The 14,904-nt window shown below is 49.8% G+C and overlaps 1 long non-coding RNA gene across 1 annotated transcript; it reads left to right on the top strand.

The window, feature by feature from the left end:
* The first annotated feature begins 8,857 nt into the window (after positions 1 to 8,857).
* LOC144335574 (uncharacterized) lies at positions 8,858 to 13,920 on the top strand. The gene is made up of 4 exons (XR_013406498.1): positions 8,858 to 8,883; positions 11,998 to 12,118; positions 12,318 to 12,461; positions 12,732 to 13,920. It is a non-coding gene; the product is annotated as an uncharacterized LOC144335574 (long non-coding RNA).
* Positions 13,921 to 14,904: the final 984 nt, after the last annotated feature.

The following is a 14,904-nucleotide window of genomic DNA, read 5'->3' as shown; positions in this document are numbered from 1 at the left end:
TTTCCCGTCCTTCGTCTCAACTATGATAAACTTTCTCCCGTCATCTTTCCTCAACCGAACATTTTCTGCATAACTTGGAAAACTGGTAGATTGTTACCACAAACAAGGGACTGCTCGTCCAGGTAGTATATCGGGCGCATTGACGTTTTGAAGATCTTAACAGAGGGACTGTGATACTGGATGTTCTTTATGTGTAGAAAAGGGCCTTGTTCGACTTAAAGCTCTCATTCACTCAAAAACATTTACAGAGGACTTAACAATCACAGATAATAACAGTAGCTAATGTTTATTGAGGGCTTAGGATGTGAGAGGCACTGCTCTGCCTGCTTTATGAATAGTAACTCATTTAATCCTCAACAACCCTCAGGCAGGAACTATTGTTAAGACAGTCTATAGATGAGCAAACTGAGACAGAGAGGGCAAGTAACTTGCCCAAGGCCACGGAGCCTATAGTATGCTGCCTCTCCCCCCAAGCACAAGGCTCTCAGCCAGCTTAGGGTAGATGACACAGGTCCTGCCCTCATGGAACTTATGTGCTCGTGCAAGAGAGACATGGAACAAGGAACTTCGGTACTTGGTTCTGGGGACACATGCAAGGTGATAAGAGGTATAAGAAAGAAATGTTGGGCCGGGTATGGTGGCTCACACCTGTAATCCCAGCACTTTGGGAGGCTGAGGAGGGCAGATTGCTTGAGGTCATGAGTTCAAGACCAGCCTGGCCAACATGGTGAAACCCCCATCTCTACTAAAAATACAAAAAATTAGCTGGGTGTGGTGGCACACACCTGTAGTCCTAGCTATTCAGGAGACTGAGGCAGGAGAATCGCTTGAACCTTGGGAGGCAGAAGTTGCAGTGAGCCGGAGATTGCATCACTGCACTCCAGCCTGGGCAACAGAGCGAGACTCCATCTCAAAAACAAACAAACAAAAAAAAAACGTTGGACTGCTGGACTGCTAGCTGATGACTTTAGAGGAATCAGAGGAGGTGACATTTTAGCTGGATCCTGAAGGATAAGTAGGAGTTCAGTAGGTTGACAAGGGTGGGGTTTGTTGCAGAGAGTAACCTTTGCAAAGAGGATAAAACATGTAAAATGTGGAGGTGGAAGAAGAAGAACTTGTTGAAGAACAGCAAGAATTTCTGAGTGACTGGCTCCCAGGGTCCACAGGGGAAGCAGCAGGAAGAAGGCTGGAAAAGTAGGTTGGGCCAAATCATGGAGGGACTAAAGGAACTGTACGTTAGTTGGTGAGAAAGGAAGAGTTACTGGAGATATTTAAACAGAGGAGCAGCATGATTACATTTGTGTTATACTTATGAGCAGTGGGGCAGATGGACAGGGAGGCGAGAGTTTAAAAAGGAAACCAGAAAATCCATCAAAAGGCAGTTGGAGGATCACACCTGTAATCCCAACATTTGGAAAGGCCAAGGCAGGAGGATTGCTGGGGTGCAGGAATTTGAGACCAGACTGGGCAACATAGTGAGATCCCATCTCTTAAAAAAAAAAAAGTTAGCCTGGTATGGTGGTGCATGCCTGTGGTCCCAGCTACTCAGGAGGCTGAGACGGGAGGATTGCTTGTGCCTGGAAGGTTGAGGCTACAGTGAGCCATGATCACGCCAATGAATTCCAGCCTGGGCAACAGAGCAAGAGCCTATCAAATAAATAAATAAATAAATAAATAAATAAATAAATAAATAACTGACAGTTAGAATTAGCTAAGAAACACATAATCCCCCAAGGAAGGAATTGGTTGGCAAAGTATTTTAAGAAGCAGAATCAATAAAACTCAATGACCCCAAAGCTTCTCACCTGGGCCTGTGTGAATGGGGAGGACATTAACCTTGGCAGGGAATAAAGGAGGAGGAGCTCATTTGTTTGTCTATTTATTTGTTCAACAGACACTTGGTCAGAGCACAAGAACCTGCCTCAGGTACTGGGGCTACAGCGGCAATTCAGACACAGGCCTGCTCTTGCAGAGCTCGTAGCCTCATGGGCAAGGCAGACAAGTAAACACACTGATTACAAGGCAAAGTAGTGTGTGGGCCACCCCCTGAGTCACAGTCTGATGGTGACATCTTGACATCTTGCCCTTGCTGGCATGGCCAGCCCTAGAGGCGGCACTGGTTCCTCTGGTCACTCTGCCACCCCCTCACTGAAGAGGTCCACCCTGGCTTCCTTAGGGCACAGGGGAAGAGCCTGATGTGGACATTTGGTGATGGCAGAGCTGGAGCCAGGGCACAGCTGCTCTGAAGGCAGGGCAGAAACTCGGCCTTCCAGTGGGTGAGCCACATCAGTGCCCATCTGGGAAATCCAAGAGCCAAATGCTGGTAGAACTGTATAGAAACACCTAATCAAGGCTCTGGGGGGAACAGAGCCAAGAGTTTATTTTTAATTAATTTATTTTTTTTAGAGACAGGGTCTCACCCTGTTGCCCAGGTTTAAGTGGTGCAGTCGCAGCTCACTGCAGCCTTAAATTCCCAGGCTCAAGCAATCTTCCCACCTCAGCCTCCTAAGTAGTTGGGACTACAGGTGTGCACCACCACACTCAGCTAGTTTTTAAATTTTTTTGTAGAAACGGGGTCTCCCTATGTTGCCCAGGCTGGTCTTGAACTCCTGGGCTCAAGCGATCTTCCCAGCTCGGCTTCCCAGAGTGCTGGGATTAGAGGCGTGAGCCACTGTGCTCAGCCAAGAACCAAGAGTTTAAAGCTGGGCAGATATGAGACAAGAACAAGCCAGAACGTCTAGGGATGATTGCCCTAAACCCCGGGGAACTCGCTGTTTTCCCTCACAGCTGGTATGCACATAGTACTCGGGTTCTAGGGGCTGGCAAAGAGGATCAGAAGTAGAACCAGTGCGCTGGTTTCTACATGCTGCAGAGAAGTGGCCCAGTCATCACATCCTTTTCCATCCTCCCAGATAACCCGCATCAGTTCATCCAGGTGTGCTGTGGATTGCAAGGCATGAAGATCGACTATCTGTAATTGTTTCTGCAGGAGGCAAGCTGCAGGAGACAGAGGGAGGTAGAGCGAGAGGCCAAGTACACAGAGAGCAGGGTCTGTGAGGAGAGGATTGTCGCCCACTCTCCCTCTCCAGTTTCCTCTCTTTAGAAAGAAAAAGGAATGGACAGAGTCAGCAGAATCTGGAGGCTGCGTTGAAGCTGCCTGTGCTTCTGAACGAAGCAGCCGGTGCCACTCGACCATCTGGGACACCTGTGGAATTCAGGGCCCCTCTCAGAACATTCAGGGCATGTGGACAAGGTCAGCCGCAGGGTGAGGGAGGTGGGTAGAGAAAAAGATAACAGGAAGTGAGCAAGAAAGGGAGCTGCAAAGAGAAAAAAGAGAGCTGGAGAGGAGGAAAGAGGTGAAGGTCCTGTTTCCTGTCCCTGGATTCTTACTGCTCTGCTCACAGCAGCTTCATTTCACACAGTGGCACCACAGCTGATGTGGCCCCTTGGGGAGGCAGTAGTGGCAGGAGAAGGCTGGGTTGGGGACCAGCTGGGTGTGTCATGAGTTTCTGAACCTGGAGTACCTGAAGCCTGATGCTCCCTGATGGGAGATGACAACAGGTGGACTGAGCCACTGAAGAGAGGGAGGCAACGTAGGAAGGGAAGGGATGCTATGGCAAGCATGTGGTTGAGGACACTGGTGGCTGGAGTCCTGGGAGTTCTGCAGTCTCCTTTTGGGGTTGATCGGAGCCTTTGGCAGCTTGGGCAGCAGCCATTCATTGCTGTCTTTTCATTTTATTAACTTTAATTTGTAACTGGGTTGATCAGCAACTGTTCTTCCTGGAGGGTATAATTAGGGTTATAAATAAAGCCAAGTGGAGAGTTTGGACAACCAAGGGCTGTGTATTCTGTGCCACAATGAGCCTGGGGCCCCCCACAACACCCTCCCTGGAGGACGCCATTTTCCAACAATAGGTTTGTCACCTCATTGACTCAAAGGGAAGACTGAAGTTGCACAGAACCTCATACTTCACAATTTGGAAGGAGTCAGCTTTGGCAACCTTGATCTTCTAGAAACCAGCCATTTGGGGGTATTTCCTGGTGGAGATTTTTTAATTTAGATCCCACAGCATTTAATTCATCCCAGATGTCCCAGCTTTTCATTGGCACCCTCCAGGTATAGTGCATGTTCCTCTCCACCTACCTCGTCCAGGCTGGACCCAACGTCCCTCAGATCTGACTGCTTCTCTCCACCCCTACTGCCCAAGCTTTAGTTCAAGAACCACTCAGTTTCCCTCTGGATTATTCCTTGGTCCTCCTGGTCTCCCCATGGCCCTCTCACTGTCTCCAAAATAACCATCCTAAAGTACAAATATCTCCTTGTTTTAGCACTCCAGGACAACCCTAAACAGCCAGCCCCTCACATCTCTTGCCTTTGCACATGCAATTTCCTTCTCTTTGAATCTGTGTCTCTCTCTTGCCCTTACACGTCCGTCATTGCTGGGTCTGAAATTGGTCCTTACTGTCTTAAATCCTGTGTGTCAGTGTCATTCTGGATTTGCAGATGCATCTTGGACAGGGATCGTATCTCTGAATTTTTTTTCTCTAAGGTCTAGCCCAGATAAGGCCCATATATAGATGTCCTAGGTGATAAGGTTCTAAATGTTCTACATGATAAAGCTGCTGCTATATATGTGGCTAAGTATTGAAACCAGCACTGTCCAATACAACTTTCTGTGGTGATGGAAATATCTTATGTCTGCCATGTGCAGTATGGTAGCTACTAACAACATGTAGCGATTGAACATTTCTTTTCCTTTTTTTTTTTGAGACGGAGTCGCGCTCTGAATCCCAGACTGGAGTGCAGTGGCCGGATCTTAGCTCACTGCAAGCTCCGTCTCCCGGGTCCTGCCATTCTCCTGCCTCAGCCTCCTGAGTAGCTGGGACTACAGGCGCCCGCCACCTCGTCTGGCTAGTTTTTTTTGTATTTTTTAGTAGAGACGGGGTTTCACCGTGTTAGCCAGGATGGTCTCGATCTCCTGACCTCGTGATCCACCCGTCTCGGCCTCCCAAAGTGCTGGGATTACAGGCTTGAGCCACTGCGCCCGGCCGCGATTGAACATTTCAAATGTGACTATTGCAATGAAGGAACTAAATTAATTGTATTGAATTTTAACTTAAGTAATTTAAATTCAAATAGCCACATGTAGCTAGTGGCTACCATATTGGACAGCACAGGTTTGGCTCAAGCCAACTTGGAATAAGGGTTAGTTAACAAGACTTCCTACCTGTATCAAATTCAGTACCTCACAGCTATTTTTCAGTCTTTGAATAAAATAAATAGCAGTAATAACAATATTTAATCAGGGATTAAATACTGTTTTGATAGCTCAGACTGGGGCAATGTCAGAGGTTTATCATCCCAGGCAAACTTTTGATAGTCCAGGGCAATTTCATCTGTTTAAAACATGCTGAGACTGGTAGGATCTTGCCAGCAAGTGCCTTCTAAAGAAGGTGGAACATGACCGGGTGCGGTGACACATGCCTGTAATCCTAGCACTTTGGGAGGCTGAGGAAGATGGATCACTTGAGGTCAGGAGTTTGAGACTAGCCTGGCCAACATGGTGAAACCCCATCTTTACTAAAAATACAAAAATTACCTGGGTATGGTGGTACATGCCTGTAGTCCCAGCTACTCGGGAGGCTGAGCCGGGAGAATCACTTGAACCCGGGAGCCAGTGGTTGCAGTGCACTGAGATAGCACCACTGCACCCCAGCCTGGGCGATAGAGCGAGGCCTTGTCTCAAAAAAAGAAGAAGAAGAAAGAAGAAAGAAGGAAGAAGGAAGGAGGAAGAAGGAAGGAGGAAGAAGAAGGTGGAGCATGATGAACCCAGCTAAGTGAGCTACTGCTACTCCAGGCATGAGCAGTGGTATTCCCCAAGCAGGGGAGAATGGTTTCTTAGGTATCCTGAAGTGTTAGAGAAATTATATCCCGAGAGTCTTACAATGAAGATCTGAATTTATCCTACAAAGGTTATTTATTGGCCCCACTCTAAAAACTTTAAAACTGGTAGAAAAAGGACTAGCTCAGCAGATGTGCAGTGCCAGCCTGTTAGGTTTCCTTAACTCTTGCTCCAAGGGTAGATCCTTTCTACTGCCTGTACTTTCTTGCAATGTGTCTGAATATAAAAAGAAAGCTTAATCCTTGTCTTTGGGCAGCTACATCCCTTGAGTTAGTGAAGCCCGGAGCTCACTGGTGACTAATGGCAAGGTGGAACAATGGGTCAGACAGGGAGGTGAGAGCAGGGGTGGGACACTGACAGCAAAAATATGAAGTTCTCCCGCTCCAGTGCCTACCCCAGTTATCAGCCTGTGCTAATGAAAAGCGAAGACTCAGGAAAAGAAACTCAGCTGCCTTGGCCTCTGGAAGAAACAGTTTTGATGGGGGCTGGGGGAGCAGCAGGCAGGGGAATAGGATGAGGCTGCCAGCATGGCAGTAACTCTGTTTAAAAACACACTTGGCCAGGCGCGTGGCTCACGTCTGTAATCCCAGCACTTGGGGAGGCTGAGGTGTGTGGATCACCTGAGGAGTTCGAGACTGGCCTGACCAATGTGGTGAAACCCCGTCTCTACTAAAAATAGAAGAATTACCTGGGTGTGGTGGTGCGCACCTGTAGTCCCAGCTACTCAGGAGGCTGAGGCAGGAGAATTGCTTGAACCCAGGAGGCAGAAGTTGCAGTGAGCAGAGATCGCACCACTGCACTCCAGCCTAAGCCACAGAGTGAGACTCCATCTAAAAAATAAAACAAAAACACTCTCACAGGATGGGAAGAGCTAGCAAAAGGAAAATAATTATAGCATTTTAGCCAACACTGTATCTGCTTAAATTCACATATAAATAGATCCTTAAGCCCTTCCCTACTCAGCATAGCCGCTTTAACCTCATCCATGAGCAGGGACTTTGAGGGGGCAGGAGAATGTTTTCTGGTGAAGCAAAGAACCACCCCCAACAACCAAAGCACCATACAAACTTACCAAAAAAAAAAAAAAAAAAAAAAAAAAAAACCTTGCTCAGTCCCTGGGGAAGAGAAAAGGCCAGGATATGGAACAGGGAGGGAAGGGCTGCATTCAAAATCCCGTCCTACCCATACATTGTAAAATGGTACAACCACTTTAGGAAACACTTGGGTGGTTTCTTTAAAAGTGAAACATACGCTTACCATGTGACCCAACAATCCCTCTTCTAGTTACTAATGCGAGAGAAATGAACACATGCATCCACATGATGATTTAGATACTAATGTTCATAGCTGCTTTATTCATAATAGCTGCCAACTGGAAATAACCCAGATGTCCAAACACAGGTGAATGGACACACAAACTGTAACATGTCCATATAATGGAATGTGTTACTCTGCAATAACAAGGAAAGAACTATGATAGACACAACAATATGAACGAATCTGGAAATCATTAGGCTGAAGAGGAAAAGTCAGATGTAAGAGTAGAGTAGAAACTATATGGTAATGTATGTGAAACATGCAAATCTGATCTGTCAGGACAGAAAGCAGATTGGTGCTTGCCTGGGGCCAGGGAAGGGGCGTGACTGACTCACAGGGGGCCACAGGGAACCTTTCAGGGTGACGGAAATGTTCTCCACCTTGGTTATTGTGGTAGGTTTGCAAACATACAACAGTGCACCTACAATGGGCACATTTTATTGTGCGTAAGTTAGACCTCAACAAAGTTGACTTAAGAAATAATTCCTTCCCGAGAGCCTGGCCTACGAGGTGCGGGCAAACAGAGGGGCCTCCCTCAAGGCGCTGGTGAGATTGCCAAGCTGGAAAAACGGCTCGCTGGCAGCCTGGAAAAGGCCCTTCTCTGGCTCTTGATCCTTAAAAGGCTGGAATTTCTGGCTGAACAAGAAGGCCTGGGCCCAGTCCCCAGGGGGCAGCTTCTCCTCAGTCCTGGGCAGGGTGCCCGGCCACCCCTCACACAGGTGCTGGCTTGCTGCCCAAACACAGGACCAAGGGGCCTGGGCAGGCCCCCACAGCCCCACTGGGGGAAGAGGAGGAGACCAGCCCGTAGCCAGCCCAGCCTCGGCCCCGGCAGCCTGTGGCTGGCAGGGCCTCTGCCTACACAGCAAGCTCTCAGAGTGTGGGGATGGGAGCAGCGCCCAGGTACCCACCCAGCTCCCCCAACCCAGAGTGTCACCAGTGACCTTTACCCTGAATGGGGATGGTTTTAACAGCCCCTAGAGAGAGTCAGGGCATCTGTGACAGGACAGGGTCTGAGTCCCGGACTTTCACCTCTCAGCCCAGTGCCCTTTTCCCCACACCAGCCCAAGCTCCCAGTGATTCGCTGGGGGAGGGATTTCTAATGGGGCTGGTTCTGAAGAAAAGCTCTCTAGGGCAGGGCCTGTGAAACCCAAGGACTGACTGCTGCGGGGGCTGGGCAGCCTTTGGGGACAGTGGAGGGGAGAGGGTGGCGGAACCTAAACAGCTGCAGCCGGTGCCTTGTCCAAGGGCAACCCAGCCTCCCAGGTGTGGGCATCGCCTCTGCCTCTGACCTGAGTCTCAGACCAGAACCAGCTGAGGCCTGGGTGCTCCCTTCAGACCCTTCTGGTTCTGCAATTCAAGGTCCAGGTAACCCCCTGTGGGGTCATAGAGAAGCTTGCAGAGGGTGGAGCCTGGGACCCGATTCTGCTCACCCTGGGTTCTGGCCAGCCAGTACCTTCTGGCAGCAGGGATCCTCCGGGTCCCAGGAGCCCTGGAACCTCCTCTGCTCCCTCTGGCTCTGGCTCTGTCTCCCGCCCCACCCCCTTCCCTGTTGCCACCTGCGCCTGTTTTTCTGGCCTTGCTCAATCTCTCCAATCCACAGGCTGTTTGTTCCCAGGGGTCGCCTCCCCTTATCTCCCAGGCAGCTGCTGGCCATGGCCTGAAGGTACAGAATTCATTGTTAACTCTTCAGCTTCCCTCACACACTCCACCCCCAAAAACCATAGCAGCAAAGAGCACCAGGGAGAGTCCAGGGTTGGGGGCTTAGGCAGTCTGTGGTCTGGCCCTCCCTGCTGTGTGACCTTGCCTCATTGTGTGATCTTGAACTGGTCACTTACCCCCTGCACTTCTGTTTTCTCATTGGTAAAATGAGAGCATTTTATGTTTTTATTACCCCAGCTCTGCACCTCTTCCCCTGCCACACACACACTCACACACTCTTTCTTTCTCTCTCTCTGTCTCTCTGTTTTTAAAATGTAGGGCCATCAAATAGCACCTATCCAATAATTACTAATTCAGGAGCTGATTTTTTTTTTTAGATGGAGTCTCGCTCTTGTCCCCCAGGCTGGAGTGCAATGGTGCGATCTCGGCTCACTGCAACATCTGCCTCCCAGGTTCAAGCTATTCTCCTGCCTCAGCCTCCCAAGTAGCTGGGATTACAGGTGCCTGCCACCACGCCCGGCTAATTTTTGTATTGTTAGTAGAGATGGGGTTTCCCCATGTTAGCCAGGCTGGTCTCAAACTCCTGACCTCATGATCTGCCTACCTCGGCCTCCCAAAGTGCTGGGATTACAGGCATGAGCCACCGTGCCCGGCCAGGAGCTGATTTTGTATGAAACAAAACTAATCAGAGCTTCTGAGCAGCATGTCCTGGTTTTGTTTCATACAAAACAGAATCCTGAATTGGTAATTACTGAATAAATATACATTTATCATGTTCCTCATTATAATTCCAGCAATGAAACTTGACATTTTAGTTAAGCCCATGAACCCTTCTCACAGATAAATGTTCTATTTTCTGTTAGGGTTTTAGAAAGATAAAAAACAGCAACAGGTCTCTTTCTCCCTGCTCTTTTCTGATCTGGGGTGGGGCGTGGGGAGCCAGGAACAGGTGATCTTCCAGACCCCTTGTATTGCTGGGTTAGGAGGCCCACGTGTGTCCCATTGGTGACTACACTAGTCAATCATTAGGCCCATCATCAGTCCAACCTACCAATGCCTGGCCCCCATCAGAGACCAGTACAGAATAGAAAAGGGCCAGTAGGACCAGGGTGGAAAACCCTGCTCCCATCACAAACCCTTCTGCCTCTGCCGGCCCAGCCCGCAATGAACACCGGAATTCAGAGCTACTGTCAGTGGAAATGGGAAGGGACCACTGCTGTAGGCACCTTAGGATTTCTCCAATGGATGAGAAAGACTGGTTAAGAGTCCAGGGGGGCACGGTGGCTCACACCTGTAATTCCAGCACTTTGGGAGGCTGAGGCAGGAGGATCACCTGAGGCCAGGAGTTCGAGATCAGCCTGGCCAACATGGTGAAACCCCATCTCTACTAAAAATACAAAAAATTAGCTGGGGAAGGTGATGGGCACCTGTAACCCCAGCTACTGGGGAGGCTCAGGCAGGAGAATCGCTTAAACCTGGGAGGCAGAGGCTGCAGTGAGCCAAGATCATGCCACTGCACTCCAACCTGAACAAGAGAGTGAGACTCTGTCTCAAAAAAAAAAAAAAAAAAAAGGGCCAGGCACAGTGGCTCACACCTATTATCCCAGCACTTTGAGAGACCATGAGGTCAAGAGATCAAGACCATCCTGGCCAACCTGGTGAAATCCCATCTCTACTAAAACAGAAACAAAAACAAAATACAAAAAAGTTAGCCGGGCGTGGTGGCACGCACCTGTAGTCCCAACTACTCAGGAGGTTGAGGCAGGAGAATCACTTGAACCCAGGAGGCGGAGGTTGCAGTGAGCTGAGATCGCACCACTGCACTCTAGCCTGGGGTGAGACTCCGTCTCAAAAAAGAAAAAAAAAATCCATTCCCAACTGGACACTCCACCATGATGTCTTAGAGGTGCCAAATTCAATCTGTTTAAACCACCCCATTATTCTCCCTCTGGGGATGGAAGAGATGCCCCTCTGGCTGGACCCCCCCACCTTTACAACTGACCATCAATCACCCAGGCTCTGCCTTCTGACCCTTAACTCCCCTCAGCCCCTGTCAGGACCTCTAGGCCAAAGCTCCAGTTCCTAATGGTGTTTTCTCCTTCACCTCCCTCAGCCCAGGCCTCACTAGGGCCCTCCTGGCTCATGATGGGGGTCTCCTGTCTTCCCACCCAGCACCACACTGAAGCCAGGGGGGCTTGTTCACATGACTTGTGATTGATCATCCATAGCCTTTGTCAAAACCTTCAGTGACTTCATGCAAAGACACAGCATGTGTGCGAGACAATGGGGAGAAAAGCAGGGAGTAACTGAAGTTGTTGGGGGAAAGGTGGTGAACCATTGATCACTCCAGACCTTTAATTTCACAAATGAGAAATCTGAGACTCAGAGACACAGAGTACCCAGCTCAAGGTCACCTAGCAAGGCAGAGGCAGACGGTGTATTTGGGGGACAGTGATGCTCTGTCCCACCTGGCATGCTGTCCATCCCCCATGTCCTCACTGGGCACTGCACTCCAGCCACATGGAACTTCTGTGTGCCCTAAACTTACACCTCTTTCACCCTACTTCCTTCATGTAGGCATGTCCTTCCTCCCCTCCCCACATCCACAGTCCTAGCCACCCGCCCAGGCCCAGCTCAAGTGCTGCCTCCTCCAGGAAGGGTTCTCTGAATGCCTGTGCTGACCTCCTCTGCGTGCCTCCCCTCCCATCACTCAGCATTCTCAGGTTTGTTCAGAATCATTCCTGGGCATGTCCTCCAGGAGGGGTGGGACTTGCCTTACTCACCTTCATATCTCCAAGAGCACCCTGCATAGTGCCTGGCCTGTCACAGGTGCTCAACAGGTATTTCTGGAAGGAATTATCATTACATTTATATTGTCGCTATGCATGTCTGGCATTGACAGTTGAGTCAGCCACTGCGCTCAGTGTACGAGTCAGAACACAGGCGTCTTCAAAACAGGCCCAACGATTAGCCCCATTTCACAGATGAGGAAACTGAGGCTCAAAGGAAATTGATTGCTTGCCCTGGGTCTCACTGCAGGAAGGAGGCAGAGTTGAAAGTTGACCCTGAGTGCAGCTGATTCTAAAGCCTGTGACTCTCTCTTTTATTTTTTTTAAAGATGGAGTCTTGCTGTGTTGCCCAGGCTGGAGTGCAGTGGCACAATCTCTGTTCACTTCAACCTCTGCCTCCTGAGTTCAAGCGATTCTCCTGCCTCAGCCTCCCAAGCAGCTGGATTACAGGCACGCACCACCATGCCCGGCTAATTTTTGTAATTTTAGTAGAGACGGGGTGTCACTGTGTTAGCCAGGCTGGTCTCGAACTCCTGACCTCAGGTGATCTGCCTGCCTCTGCCTCCCAAAGTACTGGGATTACAGGTGTGAGCCATAGCGCCCGGCCCGGCCAAGCCTGTAACTGTTAATCTCTGTGTTCTCTCTGCAGCACGGATGACAGTGATCCTGGAGGCTGGCTGGGAAGCTGGCTGGGACTCTGCCACCCCCAATGGCCCTTGTAGCCTTGGGGAGTCCTGTGATCCAAGGCCGGAGGACTGAGTGCCCTCCAGGTCTCATAGCAGACGAATAGCAGGTTCGCCCAGGCCTGTTTTGTCATGGACCCTGCCGCATTCAGAGGCCGCCCTCCTCTATGGTTTAGAGCATGCCCTGGAATCCCTAGCATAGCCAGGTGATGAGAGTTCCCCGCTGGCCGCCTGCCACAGGAACACAAAGTACCTTTGCACATAACCTTTCTTTGTCCCCTGCTGGTGACGGCAAATAGGGCAGGCCCAGGGCAACGTGGTAAGGTGACAGAAGTTTGTTTTGGACAGTGTTTGCAGCTTCTCTGTTCCTTTTCCACCAGGGGTTACCTCCTGCTGGCTGACCCCTTCCTGTGCTGCAGGCTGGAATATAGGGTTTAACCCTGTTATAACCCAGAGGAACACAAAAGGAGGAACATCAGGCTTTATGGAGAGACCGGAAATGAAGTGGAGGTTTTCCTTGCTCATGAAACCTGGCTCACCCTACAGGTAGTCCCAAAGAGAGCTTGTGATTTTCTTTCCCCTTTGGTCCTCCCACCCTTTCAGAGCTCTCTGGGAAGCAGTGCTCTCACTGCTTTCCCTCCCCGATCAGAGTCCCTGTGCCAAGGTTCCTGGATACGGGGGCTGGAAAACCTCCTGTCCCTTCCACCACTCCTGTGTCCTCCAGGGAAGGGGTCTGGGATCTCGGGGCTCACCCCCACCTGTGTGCCAGCCCCTGTGCTAGGCCTGCACAGACATCAGCTCGCTGATCACTACGAGAACCTCAACACAACTCCCTGGAGCGTGAGTTGCTGGGATTTGAACTTTGGTCCATTTGGCTGCAAAGCCCATGCTGCTACGATTCTCTTTCCACTTGCTGCACCCCATGTCCCTCTGGGCAAGTCTGACAACCTAGCTGCCCTCAGCTGCCTGGCCCCGTGGTGTCCCATAGGGCGAGGGGAGCACAGGGACTGGGCACAGAGGGCAGCTGGGGTGAAGGCAAGGGGGCTGCCCAGCACAATGGTTCTGCTCTAGAGGTGCGGTCAGGCCGCCTGGGTTGGCGTATGCTTGGGTCTGTCATCGTGGGCAACGTGACCAGCCTAAACCTCAGTTTTCTCTTTTATCACCTATTCCTGTTTCTGGAGACTCTCGTGAGGATTAAATGAGATAAAGTCCAAGCCAAGTGCTTTGCATAGTGGCACAGGGTAGGTGCTCAAGAAAAGTTTGTTGTCTGCCTTGGTTTGGGTGGGGGCAGGGTGGGGCTATGACGGTGAAGAAATGACACAGAAACCCACAGGAAACTTCATCACCTAGATGGTAGATGGATGGCACATTCAAGGGACGTAACAAAACGAGAAGAAAAAACTTTTACATTTTGGCTGAGCAAAGGCAACAATATAATTACCATCATTTGTAAAAACTGCCTCCCATTAATGTCTAATTCCCACAAAGCGCAACAATGATTATCTCATTAACTATGTGTCAGATTAACTTTGTTGCAGGTTTTATTTGATTAAAACAGTGAACTCACAACACGTAGGCTCATTCTTCATAGTTTGTGGTTTCTGAAGCATAGTCTTCTGTTGGCAACTTTTTCTAAATTAGAAGGCATGTTTCTGGGTGTTTTTTTGAAATTTAGTTATCTGGAGTCCCAAAGCACCCAGGGTGGGGGGAAGGGCTCAGAGCTTCCTATTAGCTTTCACCTTTGGATTTGCTAAGGCCAGTGATGAAAGATGAATTATGTATCCATATTTTCAAGACTTTGGGGGCTGCGCTTGGGCTTGGGCTGGGTGCTGTTCCTCATGCCTGTAATCCCTGCACTTTAGGAGACTGAGACAGATGGATCACATGAAGCCAGGAGTTCAAGACCAGCTTGGCCAACACAGTGAAACCCTGTCTCTACTAAAAATACAAAAATGAGCCAGTCATGGTGGCAGCACCTATAATCCCAGCTACTCAGGAGGCTGAGCCAGGAGAATCGCTTGAACCCAGAAGGTGGAGGTTGCAGTGAGCCAAGATCATGCCACTGCACTCTAGCTTAGCCAACGGAGCAAGACTCTGTCTCAAAAAAAAGTATTATTCGAATATAATATTCAAACAGTGGAACCTGTTTTTCCAAGGCAATCTCATGCCGAACCCCCATGTATAAATCACAGGAGAGTGGAGCTGCTCAAGGCACTGTGAGCTGCTGCTTCCAGCTCCCAGCCTGGAGATCACCCAGTGGCCAGGCCCTGGAGCACAGAGGGTGAAAACCCAGCACTATCAGTCTGCAACTCACATTTTCAGACCTAATTCTTTTTCTTTCCTGTTCTCTTTTCTTTCTTTCTTCCCTCCCTGCCTCCCTCCCTCCCTCCCTCCCTCCCTCCTTCCTTCCTTCCTTCCTTCCTTCCTTCCTTCCTTCCTTCCTTCCTTCCTTCCTTCCTTCCTTCCTTCCTTCTTTCCTTCTTTCAGACAGAGTCTCACTGTGTCGCCCAGGCTGGAATGCAGTCTCAGCTCACTGCAGCCTCCACCCCCTCA

The sequence above is a fragment of the Macaca mulatta genome, chromosome 16 (genome assembly GCF_049350105.2).
Source record: "Macaca mulatta isolate MMU2019108-1 chromosome 16, T2T-MMU8v2.0, whole genome shotgun sequence".
Taxonomy (NCBI): Eukaryota; Metazoa; Chordata; class Mammalia; order Primates; family Cercopithecidae; genus Macaca; species Macaca mulatta.
The sequence above is the reverse complement of the archived record's forward strand: the minus strand, read 5'-3'. Positions and strand labels throughout refer to the sequence as shown.